The sequence below is a fragment of the Oryx dammah genome, unplaced genomic scaffold (genome assembly GCF_014754425.2).
Source record: "Oryx dammah isolate SB20612 unplaced genomic scaffold, SCBI_Odam_1.1 HiC_scaffold_3, whole genome shotgun sequence".
NCBI lineage: Eukaryota > Metazoa > Chordata > Mammalia > Artiodactyla > Bovidae > Oryx > Oryx dammah.
Genome location: NW_024070187.1, coordinates 23,684,513 through 23,707,865, shown reverse-complemented (window position 1 = coordinate 23,707,865; position 23,353 = coordinate 23,684,513).

Sequence of the window (23,353 nt, the reverse complement as noted above, 5' to 3'; positions counted from 1 at the left end):
TCTTTTGAGGAGGTGGAAACAGGAGAGTGAAAAAGCTGGTGTAAAATTCATCATGCAAAAAATTAAGATCATGGCATCTAGTTCTATCATTTCATGGAAAATAGAAGGGAGAAAGTGGAAGCACTGTCAGTGGGTTCCAAAATCACCACAGATGGTAACTGCAGCCATAAAATCAAAAGGCACTTGCTCCTTGGAAGGAAAGCTATGAAAAACCTAGACAGTGAATTAAACAGCAGAGACATCACTTTGCTGACAAAGATCTGTGTAGTCAAGGCTATGGTTTTTTCAGTAGTCATGTACAGATGTGAGAGTTGAACCAAAGAAGGTTGAGTGCCAAAGAATTGATACCTTTAAACTGTGGTGCTGGGGAAGACTCTTGAGAGTCCCTTGGACAACAAGGAGATCAAATCAGTCAATCCTAAAGGAAATCAACCCTGAATATTCATTGGAAGGACTGAGGCTGAAACTGAAGCTCCTGATGTGAAGAACTGACTCATTGGAAAAAACCCTGATTCTGGGAAAGATTGAAGGCCAAAGAAGGAGGAGGCAGCAGAGGATGAGCTGGTTAAACAGTATTACTGACTCAATGGACATGAATTTGAGCAAGGTCTGGGAGATAGTGGAGGAGAGAGGAGCCTAGCATGCCACAATCCATGAGGTCACAAAGAGTGGGACATGATTTGGTGACTGAACAACTACAACAACAAAATAAACAATTAGATAGAACGGCATCTATCTGCATTTAAAAATTTAGGTAGGTAGGCAGATAGACAGATAGTTAGAAAGATAGATAGATGGACTGTTAGAACTATTCAGTTTACTGACATCCTTGATATACAAATAATGTCTTAGACTCCTTGCTAAGTTTCAGCCATGGACCATCCCACTCTCAGTACAACTGCTCACAGATTAGGATGTACAGATGATGCAAGGCACTGGGTTGTAAAGTAGGGCCCAGAATCAGCAGCATCCCCTTTACCTGGTAACTTGTTAGAAATACTAATTATCTGGCCCCAACCCAGACTAGATATCAGAAGCTCCAAGGATATGGCCCAGCAATCTATTTTAGCAAGACCTCTTGGTGATTCTGATGCACACTCAAACTAAAGAACTACAGAAAGAGGGAATATGGCAGCTGAATACTGTCACTGCTAGTAAATAGACCTGTGACTTCCCACCAGTTACATCCTCTGGGAATTGATTTTCTCAGTCACAAAACATAAAAAACAGGAAAAGGGAATAAACATTATATTTATAATCACAGAAGTGCTATAAAGATTAGATGACACTCTATAAGAAAGCAATTGATGGTGCCTGGCATAATAAATACCCATTGATCATTTAAGAACCTATTATGTGATAGACACAGGAACACACAGTAAAGAAAGTAAATACATTCTTGGCCTTCATTTAGCAAGAGAAGAGCAGTTGTGTTTTTTAAGCAACTAAATATCATATTTGCCTTGATAACATGCAGTTGAGACCCAAAGAAGGGAGTGGCTAATTCTATCTGGGAAGGACATAGAGTCAGGAAAGTCTTCATAGACGAGAAGACTGTGAGCCATAGAGAGACTGGGGTAAGCTAAGTCTTGGAAATTTGAAAAGTCCAGGCTTGTGCAGGGGGCAAGAAGAGGTCACTGTTTAGGCATGAATGACACATGAATGAGACCAGAATTTCCTGTCCATATTGATGTCTGCCAGGAGAGGAAGAGTCAAAGAGGAAGCCACAAGTATTTAGAAGGAACAAAATTCAAGAAAGAGGAAAAAGATAAGGTAAAAAGCAAGCAAGATCATGGAGGTCTTAAATGGTCTTTATATTTCAGCTTCCAAGCAATGTCAATTTTCCTCTTTTTCTTTAAAACATTGTTCTAAAGAAAACTGTATTTTAAAAATAGTATTGATGGAAGAAAAGAAATTACAGAAAGGCTATATCACAGTCTGAAGCCCAGTGGAAAGGTAAAGTGACCTTGCTGCTGCTAAGTCACTTCAGTCGTGTCCGACTCTGTGCGACCCCATAGACGGCAGCCCACCAGGCTCCCTCGTCCCTTAGGAACTTTTTAATATTTCTTTTCTTTCTCTCTTTCTCTTACTAATTGCCTGAAGGAAAGCAAGCCATCATCTTCTTCATAGAGAGGAAAGTGGGGTTAAAGGGGAGGAAAAGAGGAGAGAAGAACGAAAGAGGTAAGGAATAGAAGGAGCTCCTTGGGGATTCCCATATGCAGGGCCAGGAGCCTGCAGCCGACTTTCAGATACACTGAAGTAAATCATTCGTTGCCTTTGGATTTCTTTGGCTCCTCTGTGGCCCGTTATTTATGACTGAGTTCTTTGTACATCGTTATTTTTAATGATTTTGTTCCCAAACTAGGCACTTGGTATCATTATGCCAGTACAGCCCCTCTGAAAATTGACCACTTTGTTCTGTTTAGAAAGAACTATAGATTTACAAATGCAGAAAATAAAGCAGTGTCCATAAAGTAGATGTCCTGGTCCTCTGTTAGCTTATTCTACATAAAATGTTTTCCCAGTCAGCCATAATCATGATTTACAGCTTTGCCCAAAGATAGAGGCCTGAGACCATCCTCTCCTCTAACTCAATTGAGGATGACTCGAGTCCTTCCTCTGCCTTCATAACTCCAGTGAGGACAGGAGAAATCATGACACTCTGTGTAAATATACAGATATGCATTCTTGTTCTGTAGCTCGGGTTTGAAATTTTCCACTCTAGAAGATATTTACCACTTTCCCTTGCTTTTCCCGAACATGAAGTCAGTCTTAGAATAAAGGAAAGTTCGTTTAGAGACCATGATGCTCGTTTCAATATAATTAAATTGCATACACATAGTCACACTCAGGGAGAGCTGGAACGTCAGCTTCTAATTTGCCACCAAACAAACATTGTCTCCGGTTATTTTCCAGAGCCTAGGGTGGTAACTTTAGTAATTGAAGAGGGGAATAAACAAAGTTAGCATAAAATTATAGTCTGACACAACTTTAAATTCTGCATTTTAAGATAGGGGTGAGCTCATCTGTCATGAGGCCTAAAATAAACAAGTGTCCAGGATGGAAACAATAGTGTAGTTAAAAGTCATCTGCGCAAGTGACTCAAGCTTTCGAAGTGCCTTCTGCCTGGGGCAAAGTGAAATTCTGAGGGATGAATCTGACAATCTCACTTTCAAGACAGTAACATGTTTAAACAACCACCACAAAATGGACTCACACAGACGCACGTGCCTTTATTCTCTTTGTAAAATGTTGAAAAATAATTGTGTTGATAAAACATAAAGGTTATTGGTTTGTCTGTGTTCTGAGTTACAATGTGAATGCCAGAGGATTTACATTTTTCAGAACTTCAAATGGTTGGGAAATGGAAAGAGGAAGTGAAATGAAGTGTCTCTCTGCCTGAACTGTAACAGATCGAGGGACAAGACTCAGGAACAAATATCAAGGACTTGAAGACTCTTCACACTTCCCCATCTCAGTAAATGGAAACTCTTATGTTTCCAATTGCTCAGACCAAACTGTTGGGAGTCTTGACTCCTTTCTTTCTCTCCTGTCTTACATCAAATCACGCTGCAAATTCCATCAGCATGGGCATCAATCAGCCTAGCCCTAGTGACAGTCACTGTTTGCCAGTTTCGTTATCATAGTAGATTGTTTATTGGTCTCCTGTTCCCACCGTTGCCCCTTTGTATTCTCTTTTCACCCCAGCAGCTGAATGATACTGTTAGAATTTAAGCCAAACCATAGCAATGACTATCCATCTCTCTGAGAGTAAAGCCTAGCTGGTTTATAGTATCCTAAAAGCTTCCCTTGTGGCCCAGCTAGTAAAGAATCTGCCTGCAATGCAGGACACCTGGGTTTGATCCCTGGGTGGGGAAGGTCCCCTGGAGAAGGGAACAGCTACCCACCCTAGTATTCTGGCCTGGAGAATTCCATGGGCTGTATAGTCCATGTAGTGGCAAAGAGTCAGACACAACTTAGTGACTAAACCACCACCATTAGGAGTTTTGGTTAAAAATAATTATTTTCATCAGTAAAGATTTTCCTGACCACCTTACTTAAAACTGAAGTTTCCTCCTTTATTCTCAGGATTCCCCAATTCCTTTCATTATTTCTACCATAGCAGCAATTATCTCCTACAGAATACAAATTTTATTTGTTTATTTTATGTTTCTTTTATCAGGGATGTTTGTTTGTTTTTTTATGGCTGTTTCCACAGTGACTATAATAGTGGCCCTTAATAAATAGTCATTTAGACAATAAAAGGAACATCTTGGACGTGAGTCTGAGTGAACTCCAGGAGATGGTGATGGACAGGGAGGCCTGGCGTGCTGCGATTCATGGGGTCGCAAAGAGTCGGACACGACTGAGCAATTGAACTGAACTGAACTGAACTGTACCACTTATAAGAGGGCTTCCCTGCTGGCTCAGTGGTAAAGAATCCACCTGCCAAGGCAGGAGATATGTTTAGTCCCTGAGTCAGGAAGATCCCCTGGAGGAAGGGAATGGCAACCCACTCCAGTATTATTGCCTGGAGAATTCCATGCTTGGTAGGTTACAGTACATGGGGCCTCAAAGAATTGGACATGACTGAATGATTAAACAACAACAACTGCTTATAGGACCAGCTTTGCTCTGGTTCATTATCAATATTTGGGAAACAGATATGAGGAACCTCAGGACTCATAAATAAAAAGAGGGAAAAAGAATTCTGAAGAAACTGTGACTATTTAAAGAAGTTAAGTACCCTTGCTTCATTGGTTTTGTGGCTCCATGGGACAATCCGTTGACTCATTTCTCTCCCAGGCCCAACAGATGTCATTCTAGAATATTTAGAAGCAAATACGTAGGAAAGAGGAAACAATTTTAAAGACTGGTTTATGAGAAAGTGAAGTTGCTCAGTCGTGTCTGACTCTTTGCGATCCCATGGACTGTAGTCTACCAGGCTTCTCTGTCCATGGGATTTTCCAGGCAAGAGTACTGGAGTGGGTTGCCATTTCCTTCTCCAGGGGATCTTCCTGACCCAGGGATCGAACCCAGGTTTCCTGCATTGCAGGCAGACGCTTTACCCTCTGAGCTACCAGGGAAGGCCCCATGAGCAATTAGCCAACAGCATTTCCTAAATCCGTTAAGGGTCTGGCAACACTGTCCATATTTCCAAATCACAATCATATTCCCTGTAAAACACACACCTCGCATTAAAAAGTGTTAGTAATAATACTACCAATTTCATTCACACTTTCAACTTTGATTTAAAATAACAGGTTTACTTGCCTCCAGACTAACTTCTCTAAACCCACTCTGGCTTTATTTAGGCCCTAGATTAATGAGGCCATTCTAATTTTTCAAACATGGACTAGGATTAGGATTCTTATAGTATGACCAAAGAAATGGCTTGAGCAAAAGAGATGAAGTAAACTTTCCTTCTTGCCATTCTGAAGTGAGGCAACTCACGGCACTGAAGACCTTCAGCTGTGGTTGTGTGGCGTCTTCAACTGACCCCAGTGGATCTGTACCAATGCACACTGGTGTCCACCGTTTGCTTCCAATCATCATGGACTGCTTTCTGTCCTCAGGCTTGCTTCCCTAGGGTGGTGGAAGGAATAATGAGTTAGGAGTGAAAAACAAAACTTCTAGGTAATAAATAGCCTCGGTGAACGATAACATGAATGAATCTACCCAAGACTGTCTCTCAGAGGCTGAAATGAGTCACTTCACATTTTAGAGATATTGCAACAACAGATTCAGATGCACAGAGGATTCATTTTCCTAACAATGCTGCCAGGTCTTATGTTTCACCGGAGAAGTCGAATCACAAAAATTAGAAAGCATCTCCTGGTCGGTACCCTAAAGAGGCATATGAAATTGCCCACTGTATTATTTTCAGAGAGAAAACACGTTACTGCACTGAGCCAAGCAGATGGTGGAAAAGGATATCTTAAGGAATCCAAACCATTAAGGCAGGAGCAGCTTGGAAACCAGCCTGAATCCCTGTGACATCAAGAGTTCCCCAGACCTTGGAAGACTCCACAGGACATGGCATTTTTTACTCTCCCTGAGAAATCTGATGTTTATAAGGACAGTCTCAATCTTGGTCCTTTCTGTTAAAAATGAATCAATGACTCAAAGTCAAATCGTTTTTTTTTAACTAGAAGAGTTTTTTACACCCCCTGTCCATCTTTATGGCCAACAACAAAATATATAAGAATTGAAAGTGCCAAATATTAATATCTTCAAATTGTTTCTCTTCACAAGAATTATTTTTTGGTTTGGGCTGTATAGCATGAGCATTGGTCCACTCCCATTTTCCTTAGCTGCTTACACGGCCATGCGCATATAACATCCCCCTTTTTTAAAAACTAAACTTATTGCTGTTTTTCATTTCATCCCCTCTGTGCTTCATCAGCCTTTCTGCATACCATGCAGTGGAGTTCAGAGATCAGCATAAAAAAAAATATCTCAGTTAAGAACATCTGAAGAGCTTTGCAAGGCCATGTAAATATACAGAAACAAACTCACCTATATCAAAAGGGTGAAGAACTCCTGAACAGTAATTCAAGGTCAGTGATTTGCTTTCATCCCTTTCCAGCACTTTGCATAGCTGGCAGCTCTCCATTCTTTGGGGAGTACAGGGAAGACAGAGTCCACAAGACTTCACAGTCTCAGCCAGAATTTCCATAATCACATCAACAGATGGAATAATAATCACCACCAAAGTCACTGCACAATCTTTCTAATGCAAGGAAACTTCCTCCTGCTTCATTTCAAAACCATATCCACTGGCAATTTAGACACTCAGTATTCTTATTTTCTGGAAACGTTGCCAAGTTAATGTGATTCTAAAATAACTGATGAGCACAAGGCCTGCATTTGAATACAGAGCTCTGGAGGGAGCCACTGAATACATGTAGGCAGCTTGAGCAAAGGCAAGGCTCTTGTCAGTGCTACCTGGAACCCTGTGATGTTCTTGGCCCCTAGAAGCAGGGAATGCAAGGCCAGTCACACTCAACACGATCTCTAGGCCACCTGGGCCCTGTCTCCACAGCTGCAGTTTCAATCAGTTTCACACTGTGCTTGACGGTGTCCTTCCCCAGCCTCTAGGTAGTACATTCTAGCTATGGTCTTGATTATCCCAAAGGGAAAAGCCAGTTATATGGACTATACTGTCAAGTATATCATACCAATAAAATTAGATCCATATTTTCTAGAATCTGGTCTGCTATTGTGCTTAGTGTTTATTGCTAGACAACAGCTCTGAATCTTCCCAAGAAGTGCCATTTGAACAGGGTGACAAATTTAAGTTAATCATTAAAGAAACCTGAAAAGTATATCTATTATATACATTTTAAAATTAGTTGAAATTTAAAGCTTTATTGATACATGCACTGTCTGAGAGCATTTAGAAACAGACATTGGTTTCTCAAAATAATTATTCTAATTATTCATCTGTGAGAGAATCTTTTATTAATATAATGTCCAGGTCACATGTATGGACAATCTGAATAATCATGAAAGTATAATACTAATATGAATCTCTCTTCTACTCTTAAGACTTCATAAGGTGTCACAGTAATTACTACATATGTTTATATTACATAATCTCCTAAAAAGATAATGAAAACAAGGGAGAAAGAATTTATTATTTAAGCAGAAAATTTTATTGAGATCTATTGATATATGTCAAGCATTATAAAAGATTTTAAGAAGAATACAAAGAATCCTTTTTTCTCTTTGTACATTCCATCCCCTTGAAGTTTATGTCATTTTACATAGGATCAGCTGTAGACTAATTGGAAGTCTCTGCAATCTATGTTTATAATAGCAATCTCTCTTCTAAGCTTTACACCAACATTAACAACTATACTAGCTGGCATCTGTTTTTTATGGGGAAAGGGAGGTTTAAAGTTGCTGGAAAAAATGCGTGATGCCCAGTTAAATTTGTTCCAAACTTACGGGACAAATTCATACTTTAAAAAAAAAAAGCTAATTGTTTATCTGAAGTTCAAAGTGAGCTAGGCTTCCTGAAGTATAATTTGCTAATTCTGGCAACCCTGGAGTGGAAGCTGGGATCAAGTTTTATTCTTTCGTGTTTTGATCTTTGCATTTTCCCGTCTCCTATAACTTGGAGCAATAATCAAGCCCTAAGCATTTCCTTGTCTCAAGGATTTTTGCAGGATATACTTTCCTTGTTGAAACTCTATGAAAAGATTATCCATGATGTTTAAAAACAAGAGGATAGAGAAGGAAGATGGAGAAGGCAGAAGAGTGACTTGAGAGAGACATTTCCCTTAGATGACAGAGATCAGAGATGGGCATGTCTTGCATTTATAAGGAGCCAGCACATTGTTCACAAGCACTTGTCTTACAAGGATGATAAGGCAAGACATTGAAGAGGATGATGTGGAAGAAAGGTGTGTCTAGGGGGTAGTACACATGATTCCAAGGTTCCTGGCCCCACTACCCAGTCACGTGGGCCAGCAGTGAGTGGCCAAAAGCAGTGAACGTATCACACCTGAAGGTTCTGTGTGCACAAAATGATGGCTGCTTTGATGAAAACAAGTGTCAGCTGCTGACCACAAGGGGTTTTTTTTATGCTTTGGCATCAAATAATATCAAGAATCTTCACACCAGGGGATTATGAGTAAATTTCCTCCTACACACCAGAACTATGGGCACTTAGAGTCTAACGCAATTGATTTAAAGGGAATAATGAAAATCAGGTATTCCATATCACATTTATGGTATCAAGTTCATACATTTTTGTGGTAGACATGGATGGCTACTCACCCCAAACCATTTATTTTCCCAAATGTATCCTTGCTGGCAGATTGCCTTCTGCTCTAAGAGCTGAACATATTAAAAATTGCTATTCCAGCTTCCTTATAAACGATGAGTATATGACCCAATTCAGGCCACTAGGACCTGGAGAGTTTCTTCTCTGATTAAAACAAACAAGTCAGGCAAAAAATAAAAATAAAAACAAAAACCTATCATAAGGGAATGGAAAGATGCTCATAGGTATGATAATGTCATTGAGTCATTTGTTAGTCAACATGGCCATGTTTCAGAACCTTTTTGTTTTATGAGACAATAATGTTTTCAGACATGTTTAGATGGTTTTTCCATTATTTGCATCTAAAAAACCTTCCAAATGGTACAACACTACTGTTACAGATTGGGTTTTCTAGAAGCAGATGCTGAAATGAAGTTTAGGTGCATAAAGTTTATTAGGGACCAAAAACTAAAAAGGAAAGATTAAGCAACAGAAACAGGCAGAGGGAAAAGTTGAAGCGGCAAGGAGCTCCAAAGAATGTATTAGCAGTCACAAGATCATGCCCAGGTCACAAAGGCCAGAGTTTTACATTCTTGCATCTCTTGGAAACTAGGTGCAAGCTATTCCAGGAGGGATGTAACCTCAAGCAAAGGAGTTCTGTGAAGCTAAGGCAAATCTGATGGTGAAGACAGGTGGATGCTGACTTCCAACCAGCAGGTGCCCTGCTGCTAACCATCAAGCTTTTCCTTGAAGGGTGATCTGGGTATCTTCATTTCCACAACAGCTATATGTACACATCTATATACATGTGAACACAGAAGTACATACATACATGTATATGTGTGTGTATATGTGTGTATATATATATATATATATATATATATATAAACTGTTAAATCAATCTCTATTCTAACACCTCAAATTCACTGTGATCAAAATTAAAGATGACCCTACTCCCATGTCAATAAGCTAGGGCTGACATCTCAAATTGTCTTTAACATATCTTAACTGCCCTCCTCCATCCAGTCAACGCATCAGCCTAGGAAGTAGTGTCTTGCTTTGGGCTGTCCCCCAACCATTCCCATTAATGTTAGTGAAATTCAAGTCTCACTGTGCTTCAACTAAGACTAAAGTCATTTTTTTTCTCCAAACCCTTACACTTCTTCAAAATAATACTACCAACTTGTTTTTCCTAAAGCCAAGCTCTGATCATCTTGTTGCTCCTCATAAAAGCTTTGACAGCTCTCCTTTAACTATCAAATTTTTTTAAATTTCTTGTTTTCCATTTTAGTCTTTTTAGGGTCCTCCCTTTAACTTATCATTTAAGAAAAAACAGTGAGTTGATTAGTGATTCCAATGTGATGCATTCTATTTCTAACATTTCTGCCTTTCTTTTATCGATGCCATTTTAGCAATCTTTTCTTTAACCTGCAGTTACGCCTTCTCAAATTTTATCAGAGGGCAACCTGACCCATCAGACCCACTGGGCAGTTTGCCACACCAGGACTTACTGGCTGAATGTCAGTCCTAATCTTGGTATATGACATATTCTGCCTTTTATTATGTTTGTGGGGCTGACTTACAAATAAGCAAATAAGTATCTGCTTAAGGCACCAGAAAAATCAGGACACAGCTTATTGAGTTTGCACATCCCCGTGATCTACACATCTGTTCTGCATTTAGGCCAAAAGAGTCCTAGCACCAGCACACACTACTCCTATACCACCATAAACCTGGAGCTCAGCTTGTACTTCTATATGAGGAAGAAATGAGAGGAGTATCTTAGACGAGACAGGGATGTTGTTAGGAATGAATGGATCTGAAAAGGAGTTCTTTGTTTATGTGACACCCCAGGTTCGTGCACTGGCTTTGCTCTGGGGTCAGAGTAGGCCTCAGTAACAGCTTACATGATTCCAGTATAAGCTGCCAGGTTACTTCTGCCACCACGAGCACCACCGCAGACCTATAACCTGTCTTACAGACAGCTCCTAATTACACCTGTTTGCTCACATCCAAGGTTCAGTGGTTCCTGGCTCCCGCCATGTATCCCTAATACTACTGTGGCATGAGATGGCTCAGCACCCACTTGGCATCCATACATATGCAACCCAGAAGTTTGGGAAGTAGATGCTTCATGGGGAAATTTGTATCAGTGGAAGCTGGGACTCAACAGATAGATTTTTCTCCCTTCCTCCTCGACCATCATGGACTATTTGCAATTGCAGTGACTATATATGGTCTCTAAGAAAACATTCTGAATGACAGTGCAATCAGATCTCCAGGAAACTGTGGTCTAGTAGGCAATGATGTCTCTTATATTTGTTCTTCCGCCTCAACTTCTGTACTCCCCAAAAGAACATTAGTGCAGAAGTGTTTGCTTTTGTCTGTAATTTCAAGGGAAGCTGGACTATTACACAGGTATATAAAAATAATAAAAAATTTCATTTTAATGATTTCATAGTTGACACATATATACTATATATAAAATTATATATAAATATGTTGTATTTATATATAAACTTATTATATATATTTATAATATACATAAGTGTATATTATAAATGTATATAATTCTCTCCTTAGTTTCTTAAATTATCGTTTTAATTTTTGGCCACGCTGCCCAGCATGTGGGATGTTAATTCCTAGACCAGGGATAGAAGCAATGCCCTCTGCAGTAGGAGCATGGAGTCTTAACCCACTGGACAGCCATGTAAGTTCCTATATATGGTTTTTAATTGGTGTTGTCATCATAGAAAAAGTGAAACTAATTTGGATTTCCTTCAGTTACTTTATGCCTTTGTGCTTTATTTTGGATAAGATTGGGCCTTATAACTTTTTTATAGCTAATGATATGTAATGGTCTTAATAGACTTCATTATTTCAATTTACTTGGCATCTTCTTAACTAGGCTAATTTGTGAGAAAAGATGTGCATCTTATTGTCATCATCTTTGTATCCCTCACTGAGGCTATCTTAATACTGTTAAAATTATAGGTACTTAAAATACATGTCTAAACTCCCCTTCCTCTGGGACGCTCTGAGATAATGAGTCATGGAGCAAAGGAGGAACAAAGAATAAATGAATAAATCTTAGGTAAAGATGAGCCTGGGAAACAAAGGCTAGTGCTTGTTCCGAGGAACAGGTGCTCACTGGAGCAATCAAAGAAAGTATAGTACTATTCAAAAAAAAAGGAATCAAAAACAGATAACTAGGGAAATAGAGAATTTGGAAGATGAGACTTAAATATTAAGCAGATGCAAAAGAAACTAGGGGTGAGGAGTGTTTACTGCCAAAGAGAAGAGGAAGGGACTAATCACATTTTTAAAATGTATTTATTTATTGTTTGGCAGTGCCTACTCTTAGTTGCAACATGCAGGCTCTAGTTCCCCGATCAGGGAGCAAAGCAGTGTTGCCTGCATTGGGAGCTCAAAGCCTTAGGTACTGAGCCACCAGGAAAGCTCCGTAACCATGTTTTTAAAGAATGGAAGATCCAATTTTCTTTTCTGTGAGAACTTATACTCCCATTGGGAAAAACAAGAAGTAAACATGAGAAGTAGTTGAGCGAGGCTGAAGACCAATGAAGTGCACAAATAACTGATTATGTAGAAGCACTTCTGGATTTCAGAGATGGTAAAACTTAATGACTGTTAAGTGCTGAAAGGAATTTACACTGAATGATAATTATGCTTCATCTTAGGGAAATAAAGACATCTTGGTAGACCCAAATATTCTACTCAGATGAACTTATCTAACAGAAATACATAATTATGTTCATCAAAAACACGTACAAGAATGCTTTTAGAAGGACTACATAAAATTGCCATAGAAAAACCATAAATATCATATCTAGTAGAATGAATGAATGAAAATTAATTGTGGTATATTCATTCAATGGAATACTGAAAAGCAACTAAATAAATAACAACTATAAGCAATCCAATTAATATGAAGTTCAAAACCAGGCAAAAGTAATCTAGAGTGTCAGTAGTCGGGAAAATGTTTATCCCTGGGGACCGAAGATACTAGTAGCGGATATGAAGAGCACTTTTAGAGGCAGATAATGTTTTTATCAGGTAAAGGGGCTACATTCACTTTATGAAAATGTATCAAGATGTATATTTATCATTTTACTGGCATATCTTATAACACATACATTCAGATTTTTTAATCTATAAAAATCCGTATATCACCAGCTGTATAAAGATCTTGATCAATTTTGGCATCCCAACAGCTTTCTTATGCCCACCTCAAATTTCCCCCATTAGGCTATCACCAATCTGACTTCTGTCATCATATATGAGTTCAACCTGTTTCTGATTTTCATACAGTAAATAATAAACTACTTATTCTTCTGTATCTTAGTTCTTTTTCTCAATATCATGTTTGTGAGATTTAATATTGTTGTTGCTCACTGCCATTCTCTTGTTGCTGGATATTTTAATTATTATACCCAATTTTAATTATGAAAAATAAGGCAGATATATGTATTCCTTTTGAGGATATTAATAACTTTTTAGCTATATATAAGAAAGTAAACTTTCTGGGTTAAATGGTATATGTATGTACAGTTTAACTATATATTTGAAACAGTTTTTTTAAAATGGTTGTACCAACTAGCACCATCACCAGTAATATATATGAGTTCCAGCTGACCACATACTTGCCACTCTGCATGTGATCAGTCTACTTAGTTTTAGCCTTTAGGGTAATTATAAAGATATCACCTTATGGATTTAATCTGCATTCCCATAATGAATAATCATGTTGAACAATTTTTCATATGCTTATTTGACCAGTTAGATACCATACTTTGTGAACTTTTTCCAAGTCTTGTCTATTTTTTAATTTTAGTTGTATTTTCTGTTTTTTCTTATTTATGTTTTTTTTTTTTTTTAATTTCTAGATGTGAATCCATTGTCAAATAATTCATTGCAAATGTCTTCTGTTCCTGGTCTGCAACTTTGTCTTTTAATCTCTTTAAGGTACCTTTTAAAGACAGAATTTTTTATTTTAATAATGCCAATTTTACCTATAATCAGCTAATACTTTTGTAATCTATCTAAAACATCTCTCTCAACTCCATAGTCAGGAAGACAGACTCTTCTGCTTTCTTTTGGAGGGTGTTTTCTTCTTTCTTATTGAAGTCTATCATTCATCACAAATATATTTTTTCCCATACAGTAGGGACAGGGGAACAGAGAACTTCATAGGTCATATTGTTTGATATCTTTCATAAAAATGAAAGTGAAAGTTGCTCAGTCGTGTCTGACCCTTTACAACCCTCATGGACTATAGAGTCCAGGGAATTCTCCAGGCCAGAATACTGGAGTGGGTAGCCTTTCCCTTCTCCAGGGGATCTTCCCAACCCAGGGATCGAACCCAAATCTCCCTCATTGCAGGCAGATTCTTTACCAGCTGAGCCACCATTAGTTTTGAGAAATTTTGACCCAGAAAATTTTCAAACACTGACTGTCTCATATTCTCTTTTATATCATATACTGGATATTTACTAGATTCCATATATTTTTTATACTTTCTGTACAATCTATCATTTATTTCATCTCTGTGGATCAATCTGGATACTATTGGTCTATTTTCTGGTTCACTAATCCTCCTTTCTGCTATGTTTAGTCTGATGTTAAATGAATCTGCAATTTGGTATTTAATATTAGATACAGAATTCCCATTTGTCTATTTTTTAATGCATTCTAGGTCTCTGCTGAAGTTCTACATACTACTCTAAATTTTGAATATATTAACCATAATTATTTTAAAGTCCCTGTCTGATGAAGCTAACATCTATATAACCCTGTAGTTCATTTATATTGTCTGTTGCTTTTCTCATGGTTTTTGCTTACTGTGTTTTTGTGTATTTTTAACATGTTTCATAACATGTTATTTCAAGCCAGAGGATTAAAAATTAAAGAATGTCACAGTGTTGTGATCTTAATCTAAAAGAGTTAACATTTTCTTTTTCTTTTGGGTTTATTTGGATATACTTTTGCTTTGTTTTGGTAGGCAGACAGAATACCAGCATGTCATCTTAATATCTCTGCTCTTCTTTCCGGATTGTAGCTCCTCAAATCCTGCTTGCTTGTGCTCCACCGCCTTCAAATTGTCACCTTTTATAGTCTAGCCTGCTCTTATCCATTGATAGATAGTAAATCCAGCACTAGTTATTCTCTTAATTCTAGAGCTAGAACCCCTGTTAACAGATGTTTGGTATTTTCAGGATGAGAAAGGAAACACTGAAGAGCCTTCTGGAGCAGAATCATAGTCTGAGCATAAGCCCAATGTTAGAATGGATGCATTATTTGATGAAGACGTTATCAATTGAAATAGCAAGTTTGTGTCAGGTGACTTTAAGGAAACAAAAATGCCTGAATGGAACTAGATTATCAAGAATTTATTTCAGAGCTGGTAGGGGGCCATTACATCTTTTTAAGCAAAGGTGCAATAGAATGAGTTTGGAAAGTTTAGTCTATCTATTGCCTCTTACAAAAGTAAAAACATCTTGATTTTAGGTAAAGGAGATGTCAGAACAGTATAAACCTATATAATCAAAGTGATCTGACTTCTTGAAGAATAAACTTCTAAAGATACAGTTTAAATCACTTTCATGTAGCATGTAGTGTATTTTGATTATCCATTTATCCATTGATGCACACTTGGAGTGCTTCCATCTTTTAGCTATTGTGAGTAATGCTACAGTGAACATGAATGTACATATATGTTTGAGTTTCAGTTCAATTTATTTTGTAAAATAATTTTTGATAAGTGATAAGGTTATATCTCCCCCCCAAATTAAACTCACATTGCAATCACTGACATATTTAGGTTTTATTTTCATTTCACTACATTCACTGATGTTCATCCTTACCATGGCATCCTTATGAAAAATGTAAATGCTGACCATAATAATGTAATATTACTATATGTAGTTACAATGCTACATTTTCTTTACCTTTTAAACTACTTCATTTTTCTCCTATGGCAATTTTGCTTTGAGTTTTAAATTCTTATTTTATATACCATTTTTCTATGACTCATGCCTGAAAAATTCCATGGACAGAGGAGCCTTGTGGGCTACAGTCCACAGGGTCACTAAGAGTTGGCCATGACTGAACAACTGAGCATACTTCCTTTGAAAAAACAACTAGTCACTGGCTAAGTGATTAAGACCATATAGTGTGACTGGAATTTCACGAACATTCCTGCACTATCATAAAGAATATCCTAGGAAAATGACAATGGATCAGAGAGAGGAGGGTCAGGTCTGGGAAACCAGTCTGCTCTGAAAGGGGAGCACAGGTAATCAGCTGGGTTATGGACAGTCAGAAAGTCATTTTCAGGGAACACTGGATTTAGCAAAGCTCTAAAGATTTAAACCGAGCAAGACATCAGAGAGGTCTTCAGCAGAAGGTCATCTACACGAAAGGACATTTGGGTGGGTCTGATAGCACATGGCCTAGGGAAAACGCTTTGGCCTCTAGAAACACTGGAGAATAAGGCAAGAAACTAGCCCCATGGAATGGGATACTGGAAAGGAACCAATCACGAAATTGGGAATGAGAGCCCAGAGAGTGATGATTTGTTGTCTGTTTCCCTGTTATATCATAGGTAAGTCACATGAGTGTAGGAAACAAAGTCTGAGCAAGACAATAGCAAAGGTAATGAAACTTAAGTCTTTTTTACTTCCTTTCCTTAAAACAGTATTGGTTGAAGATTGCAGAAGTAGGCTGTATCTCTAAGGGGCGTTAAAGTGACTCTGCAGTGAATGTTAAAAGACTTCAGAGACAACTATTCAAGCACGTATGTTCCATTTCATGATATTTGTTCAATCATGTGTTTAAAGCTGTAGAATCCTAAGCTGAGATAGAATTTTTCACGTTCTGTCTTTGAGTTTGGTTCTCTGTGTAGCGGAAAAAAACTCTTAACTCCTTTTATGTGACAAGAACATGCCCCCACTACTTTATGTATGTATTAAGAAAGTGTTAAGATTTAAGTAACAGCTGTGGTGACATTTTTGTAATATCTATATATTTATTCTCTATATATTTTATGGTATAAAAGAAAAAACTATGTAATTTATTATTTAACTCATCTATTTTAAAGGCTATGAACAGGTAGGATATTTAGAATTAGAAGTAAGAATTTAGGAGCAAAAAGCGGTAAAGTAAAGAACAGATTCAAGAAGCGGGAATGGATTGAAAACCTCATATGGGGATCATTTAGATTTTAAAAATTGTTTCATCATAAAAACAAGATTCTCTAAGGCATAAGATCCAGTATTGCTGTTAAATGAGAGAAGAACATAAGACTTGACATAAGTTACCAGAAAATTCTCAGTTGCCATCAAACGTGGAATACAAAGGATACACTTAAAACCAAGAATTTAGAAATGGAAATCCAGACAATTTTAGGTGGTTTAAAAGCAATAGCAACCTCTGAGAGTTTTAATTTAGAATTATGGTTTTATAAGGAGTTCATTAGACACTGTGGTAAAATTATGCCATTGAAGAAATACTTGGAAAACTTGTTATGTTTTGCTTCAATATTTTCTAAAGTTACATCTTATAATTGTCTAAGAAAAATGGGACTCACTTCTATAAGCATAAGCACTCTGTCAGGATCATGAAGTAAACTTTCTTCAGACTGGTAGAAGGCAATAAAGAAACCAGCTGAAGATAGATGGAGAGAAAACATCACAGATATTTGAACAATCTTAGAAGCTGCCTGGCAAAGCTGCTCTTACCTGAGACAGACTATATTTTAAGCATTCTACATATTCATATTGCAACTTTTTCCATTTCCTGTAAATTTCAGGGAAGATGTAAGAGAATTAAAAAGCAAAAAGTAATTTTTGCCAAGTAATTGGCAAAAAGAGGCCAATTAGCACCTTTACTTTTCTGCTTATATTAGAAATAATTAAGAGGAAATAAGTTAAACTGAGAACTATTCCAAGTCCTTTGATATCAAGTTCACAGAAAAGACAAGTTGAAACTTGAGGCAACAAGTTGAATCTTAATGTCCTAGGTAAAATCTTGACCTTAAGGAAAATTTCAGGTTGACTTCATGATATTCTGAGACTATAATTAAATTAAAAAAAGAAGGAACTCAGGTGAAAATTGACATGAAAGATAATCTAGTGCACCCAAACCTCCACTCAAATTCTGTTTCAACATCAAGTATAATGTTGCAGTGAAGAAAGACTTTCATGTATTTATACTGTTTAAGGGGCTTCCCTGGTGGCTCAGTGGTAACAAATCTGCCTGCAAGGCAGGAGCCACAGGAGACGTGGGTTTGATCTCTGGGTCAAGAAGATCCCCTGGAGAAAGACATGGCAACCCATTCAAGTATTCTTGCCTGAAGAATCCCATGGACTAAGGAGCCTGGCGGGCTATAGTCCATAGGGACACAAAGAGTTGGACACAGCTGAAATGACTGAGTACACTAACATACATACTATTTAAACTGGGGAAAAGGCTGATTATTAATGCAATTAACCTCATTCCTAGGAAATCCTAACTATTTAGACCATAAGATCACCTCTTATAAAACAGGCCGAACCCCTTAGCTACATGGAGGATAATTTAAAGGCACCAAAACTAAAATTATAGTTTACTAAATTTCAGGGATAAATGTCTGGAAAAAAACAGAATAGCAATAGCGTTTGGAAGAGCAATCCTGAATTATCAAATGTGTACAGTATAGAGCCTATGGTATACAGGAATCTTCTAACTGATTTGCTGGTAATTCTGCAGAGACACCACAGATTGGGAATTGTTCAGCTCTGATTCTTTCTAGCTACTTGTGAGAAACTGGCAAGTTATTTAAGCATGTAGTCCTCCAATTCCTCATCAATAAAATGGGCATAATCATACCCACTTGCACAATTTTGTTAGAATTTAATGAAATCATCTTGTAAATACTTACGCAGTGTGAGCATAGAAAGTGTTCAGTAAATGGCAATTATTGTCTTTTACCACCAAGAATCTCATCATGCATCTGCACAAAAGCTTTTTAACAATAATAACACTAATATTTATATAGGATCCACCATTTCAGAAGGAATCTGGTATCTGTTACCTGATGGATTCCCAGATTCAACTCAGCACAAGCAGAATTTCACTGCAGTATTTCCACCCCATGGAGGCAGTCCTCTATCCAGAAACAAGGCTTCTCTAGAACAGTCCATCTCCCTCAAGAAAGATATAATTCTCATTTTTAATTTGCTCTATAGACCCACCCATAAGAAGACTAGATTTTCATTGGCTCAAAGGCTGTTCACATATTTTCATACAAGTCATATAGTATTAAAACTAAAATGTGCAAGAACACTTGCTTACAAATACTTCATAGTTATTTATGCTTCCCTGTCAACTTACGAGTGATTTATATGTAACTCTTGATACATGCCCTCAGCCTCATTACTCAAGGTGAGATGACCCCCACCACACACACACACACAATCAACTTTAATGCATTTTGTTTCTTCTTCCTAGTCTAATTTCTGCCTTTCCTCAAACTTTTCCAACATGCCTTCTGAAATTCTCATTTCAGGACAAATTCTTTTATATATGTATCCTTTTCATAAAGTAGTCTCTGTGGTGCTGCCATATACAATTATGTTAAATTCTACTAAAAATTGTTTTTGAAGGCTATCAGTTGGCTGTAGCATTACCTCATCCTCATTATTTCTATACAGCTATTTGGTAGTTCTGTCTCTACTTTCATCGAATATGTTGGAATTTGGCTAATAGTTTTGCTTTTCAGCCCAAACTCTATCAGCATCCGTAGTGCTCACTATGTCCTTTTTCATCCTTAAGGTTTGATATTCATAATGTCAGTTTTCATTTTCTTAGTAATTCTACCATTCAGCCAATCGTTTGTAGATCATGACTTTGCTTTTCCAAGCATAGGACCACTCTATAGCATCTATCTTTTATGTTACATAGGACTTAGTATGTTAAAATGTCAACTCCCTAATAGAGATAACACAATTGCCTCAGCTTTGATCAGGGAAGACCACTGGTATATCAAATTATGGCAGAGGTGAGGATGGTCAGAGTCATGTAGTGAACCTGAAGAAAGGGACTCTGGAAGAAAGACAACTCAAATGTTATCTGCTACAGGGTCACTTCTCTGCTTGAAACTTTTTTACATTTTTCTGTGGTCTTCAAGAAAAATCAAAATTTCTTAGAATAAAATCTAAGAGCCTTTGTGATCTCTACAGCCTTGTCACTTTCTCCACCACCTGCCTTTCCTTCTCCTCTGCAACACTAACTTCTTTTGGACAACTGAACACAACGAGATTTCTCTTGCTTTGTGGTCTTTCCCTTGTTGATTCCTACTTGGAAGGGACTTTTGATCTCCCTTCTTTGGACTGAAAGCTCCTTCCCTTCCTTCCAATCATAATTCAGGCGGGGTCTTCTGAAAAGTAAAAGTGAAAGTTGCTCAGTCTGTCTGACTCTTTGTGACCCCATGGACTATAGTCCATGGAATTCTCCAGGCCAGAATACTGGAGTGGATAGCCTTTCCCTTTTCCAGGGGATCTTACCAACCCAGGATCGAACCCAGGTCTCCCACATTGCAGACAGATTCTTTACCAGCTGAGACACAAGGGAAGCCCAAGAATACTGGAGCGGGTAGCCTATCCCTTCTCCAGTGGATCTTCCTGACCCAGGAATTGACTGGGGTCTCCTGCATTGCAGGTGAATTCTTTACCAATTGAGCTATCAGGGAAACTTGGTGGGGGGTCTTTGGAAAGTTTTTAATAAATACCTCTTCCCCCACCTCCTCTCTGGCAGAAGTAACTTGTCCCTGGTACCCTCAGCACTTTATGCAACCTTATATCACATCCCACAATATTATAGCTTCTGATTTCTTTTCTGTCTCTTGTCCTGTATCTTTCTCTCTACTCAAGGAAGTGGGGCCTTTGTTTTTTGTAATTCTCTCTGTAGCATCTGTATCTAGCAAAGTACCCAGTATCTATTATATGCTCAGTAAATGTTTGTTGAAAGGAAGGGAGTGGAATGATTCATGACAGACTCAACATCAATCAATGGAAATTGCTACTATCTGGTATAATTTTATGTGAATTGGAATTAGGAAACTATAATATTAGCATAACAGACAGCTATGTAAATGTGATCCTTCTTAAACTGTTCACATAGTGTATAATAAAAACAACTGCTTTATTTCCTAGCCAAAGTCTACTCTGAACTGCCCTTCAAGATTCATGACTTAAATAGCCCAATAGCATAGCTCAGGGAGGCAGGGCCAATAAATCAAATATCTTCTCACTTAATTACTGTCTTTGAAAATGTAATGATGCCTGTTAGATACCGAAACATATTTAACAAACAGTTGCATTTGTGACTTATCAAAATTGAATTTTTAAAGAATATATTCTGTGAGTACTAAGGATTGGACCAAGAGTATAAGTTACTTCAAACATTATATTAGTATATAACAAAATAAACATGCATGAGCTTTACCCAAGAACATTTTAGAGAACAAAACTAGTAGTTCTAATATCATGTTTTAAACAAACTTTTAAAAAATTAACATTGACAGATATAAATATATAACAATAGTTTTTAAACCTATCAATGCAGAAGAATTCCCTTTTAGAGTTTTGAGAAAAAAAGGAGTTTTGCAGCAATACCTTTTTCAACTCACTGAATCATCATCCTGTTTACTACCAATCTAAATCCCTGACCTCCTATTGGGAACCTGGCATGTCTTTCTCTTCCAATCTATTCCAGTTGCATGATATTTCAAGCACTCATTGTTCCTATTTGGAATACAGTTCATGCTCTATCTCTATGGCTGTGTCATTCTCAGTACTGTCTAGACTGTGACTAGTCTCGCCATGGTCCTTTGAGAACCATCATAACCATCAATTCAATACCCAAGTTTAGCTAACATTAAGCTTGTATCAGCATCACTCAGAGGGTGACTGATTGCAGCTTTTGATCATTTTATTTCAAGTGGACTTCTCAACTGCTGTTTTGGTCACCTCATTCATCTTCTAAATTAACTAGCATAGTCCGTCTGCTATTATTGCTACTATCTTACTTATGTTTCTCTGTTCTTTTTTTCTTTAATGTCATGCAAAATGTTGTAACCTGAGGGATGTCTGCCAAAGAAAGGACTTAAGGAACATTATGAGAATCCCATAATTGCCCAGGCAGATTTGACTTGGCAGGTTATAGATGTAGCCATGGGTGCCAAGACACAATAACCCATTTATTCTCCAAAGCTGACTCACCTGTGAAAAGCCTGCATCATGGGGAGCTGCCACCATAGGGGTTCTGAGCATTTGCATAACCACATCCTCCTCCAACTGATTTATACCGATACTGACAGGAACCCAGCAAAAGGTAAAGCAGATGTTCTACCCAAAGGCAAATAAGTGGGGAGGAGGTGCAGAGCAAGAAGGAAAGAAAACTTCCTCAATTCAGATATCATGCTAGCCAGGCACCTTGGGTTCTGCTTTGTTATGCTGTCATTTTCACAGCCACCAAACCTGGGCAGTGTTTCTGCACTTTCTTCAGTGCTAACAGGTGAGCAAGGTTAGTTAAAGGTTCAACTGTCTTTCAGACTCAGTATGTAAGTAAATAGATAGATAACAAAAACATAAACCAAATGACAGATTTATGTAGCTATATCTGTCCCCATTCTTTGAATGGAAAATACTCAAGATAATATATTAAATATTTTCATATTTTTGTGTGTATTTACAAGTAATAATGGCAATTGTTTCAAATAAAAATGTTAAGAAGAAGCTACAATTTTCAGGATTAAAAATCTATTAAAAGATAAAATCTGGTAAGCAGAATTCTACGTATTTACTGGAGGTATCATTTCACAGATATTGTAGATGGCGAGTTGTGAGTGCTACAGGGATAAGCATAGGAAGTACCTTGGCAATCCCAGGAGAGATAATTCCTGAGGAGAGAATCAGGGTAGGATTCAAGGTAGACATGGCATTCTCAGTTGACCTTGATGGATGGTTAACATCAAAATGGAAGAAACTGCCAGCTTTCATCCTTTGTTAGCTATAAGCATTGATGATTCCTTCCAAAGTCTCCATACTATGTTCTTTCTGAGATTATCCTGACTAAATGTGAACAAATATTGAGTACAATTTCCAGCAGAAAGTGGGATGTGGCATTGGTCTTGTTGCCTTGGGCAAGATTGCTTGGAGTGAGTTGTGAGTTCCTGTAAAATTATTAAGCATTCTGGAGAAGCCTTCTCTCAACTCTGTAACCTGATCCTATAACAAGACTTTTATCTTGATCTTCTGTTTTGTAATTCATCTCCACAGACAAATTTTGAATACTTTCCTGAATCTGAATTACCTTGTCTGGGAATCAGATGCTTTACATAATTTTTGTTGCAATTTTCAACCAGAAGCTTTGCCCCTTTCCTTGAACTCACACTTGTTGGAAGAATTCTACTCCAAATAGATTAGCAACTGTCATACTGCCTAGCTCTGAGCATCACCACTGTAAAGATACTTGTCTATCTTGCAGTAGACAAATAGCCGCTTAGAGATGTCCACATTCTAA